General features: G+C 41.2%; 1 protein-coding gene across 1 annotated transcript in view; it reads right to left on the reverse strand.

The window, feature by feature from the left end:
* LOC101859519 overlaps positions 1-875 on the reverse strand; it is a gene marked incomplete in the record, with an annotated part of 10,858 nt that extends 9,983 nt beyond the window's left edge. Inside the window, 1 exon segment of the mRNA XM_005109639.2 lies at positions 547-875.
* Positions 876-2,525: the final 1,650 nt, after the last annotated feature.

Raw genomic sequence — 2,525 nt, forward strand, 5'->3', positions numbered from 1 at the left:
AGGGGGAGAGAGAAAGGGAGGGGGTGGAGAAAGAGAAAAAGAACACAGATCTTGATAGCACGTTGTAATACAATCATCTAATAACGATAGTAAATAATAAATAGCATATTATTTGTATAGCGCATAACCCCTCTCTACCGCAAGCTCTTATGCGCTTTACACTACACTAGATATTATTACCTCAGCAGACCATAGAACACTCAGAAATACTCTCAGCTTCCCGGGAAGCATGTTTGAAAACATAGATCTAGATCTAGATATAGATCTAGCAGACCTTAATTACAGTACCGTAATTGAAATTTGGTTTGTTTTCTTTGTCTTTTTACAAAGTGAACAAAGCCTTGTTCCGAAAACGGTAATAAATCAGGAGCTATCATGAACAATCCCTCCTATTCAGACCACCCTAATGAATTTTTTTTTCAAAATGATAATAATAAAATTATGATTAATGATTCATCAATATTCAATATGATATAGAATCTAGAATCTAGACTAGATCTAGATTATTCTATTTTTTGTTTCAATATACACGCAATAAAAACAGACCTAGATCTAGATTCTAATTCGCCCTCACCACACTTTGGAAATCAATCTTTGCCTTTCGACATCGCTCTTGAAGACTGCACAAATCCATAGCAACAAAACCAATGACGTAATTCTCAATTCGCTTCCTTTTTATGGGGGTGCATAGCAATGGCATCTTTGGCTATGTCTTTTAGAGAGTTAAAGGCCTAGGCCTAGCCTAGTTGTGACTTGATTTCTCTAATTAATTGCTTTTTGAACGCTCAACCAGATAATTATGCACTGGCACAATCAGAGGAAAGACCTTCGGCGATATTTTGGAGAGAGCAGTAGAGCATCAATGGACATGTCCAGAACGCATGGATGTTGCTTCCTGAAACGATGAATAATGAACAATTTTCTTTTTGCTCGAAATTCAGCGCGTTCGAAGGCTTACAAGACATTAAAGAATCAGAAGATTTCACTTAGAGGAAACGATACAATATTAAAGTACGGTAGTCTACTCATGGTTTCCCGCTGACATCGGCAGCACACAACGAGCCTAAGGTTTAACTTGGCCCGTAAAACAAAGTAGTGCTTTGAAGGGCGGAGTTTTTCGAATCGGTGTCCTTCTTCGATTGGAAAGGGGAAGAGTATTCAGAATAATTCACAAACTGTTTTCTAGAAATTTGAACTCTGTCTGTCAAATCTAGAGCCATAAAAGGAGCAGATATTGGAGTATTTTCTGGATTTTTGTTCAAGTGAAATCTAACTACGGGGGTGAGGGTGGGAGGGGAGGGATCTGTTGTTCTCTATCAGTGCAGGGAACTCGGATCTTACACATCTAGAACTTCATGATAAACTGAGCAGTTGCCCTCAGATGGAAAGAGCCCCCGCATGAAGATCACCTTTCTTGCCAATTTGACTCTTCTGTCGCTTATAATTTCAACAGTAATATTCATCATTAAATTTGTCTCGAGACACTTTCAGTTAACACGTATGTACTATCATGCATGATGACCCAAATCCACTGGCGCAGCCAGCGGGTGACGGATCGCAAGGATGTAGTAATGTAGATCTGCCACAACCTTACTTGTCACCCCCCCCCCCCTTTTCCCCCAGCGAATTGGTGGTATGGCCAGTCATTGTCATAGAGTTATCTCGTAAATCTATGGTCATTGTATCGCAGACATTTTAACGGAGGTGACATGAGAGTCAAGGGCTGACGAGCGAACGACACGTTTAAACTGCCAGTCAGTCTGTGCCCCACTGCCCCTTCTAAGCTATCACCTTAGCCCGATTCTGTGTTCTAAAATTAGCATTTAACAGAACTGCGATTGGAAATTGTTGTGTGCTTGCTTTATTCAGTGCGTATATGGTCGCTTTTAAGCACAAGGGGCCTCTCTCGAAAAATGCTGTTTTGAGAAAGTCGAAGGTCAAGCTTTTGCCCCTTGTTCAGGCTCTTAAAAGGCAAGGAGAGTTTTCTCTATAACCAAAACAAATATAATGCACACCAATGAAACCAAACTTTTCTTATATGTAGGGCAATGCTCACTTTTGGTGTGGGTCAATGTTTCTGGAAACCCCCGAAATCTGGGTTAATCCGCTAGTCCTTAAAAGCAACCATATTAGTTTTAGTTTTAGTAGAGGATTTTACGGCGCTCGCAACTTCATAAGGTCATAATATGAGCGCCAAGAGTGTCAACAGAGAAGTCTGTACAGGGAATCAGACTTACTCTGCTCACCTCTCTAGCTTCAACAGCACAAAGTCTGCTATCAAGGCACCCCGGAAGTAGCAGGTCACAAGAGTGTGACAAACATGCAAAAAAGTAGATGAAATGACAATAGTAAGGATTAGGGAAGAAAAAGCAGCAGTTCCATGTTGTAGATCAGGCACAGTTATGAGCGTGACATGATGAATCAGCCCATTCACAATTCTACTGTGCATGAGCGAGAAATGTCCCCCCTTTGGGAATGGCCTAAAGACACTATACAGTCAGTGGCACTGCCGCGGGAGGGGGGGG

Source organism: Aplysia californica, unplaced genomic scaffold (genome assembly GCF_000002075.1).
Source record: "Aplysia californica isolate F4 #8 unplaced genomic scaffold, AplCal3.0 scaffold00799, whole genome shotgun sequence".
NCBI lineage: Eukaryota > Metazoa > Mollusca > Gastropoda > Aplysiida > Aplysiidae > Aplysia > Aplysia californica.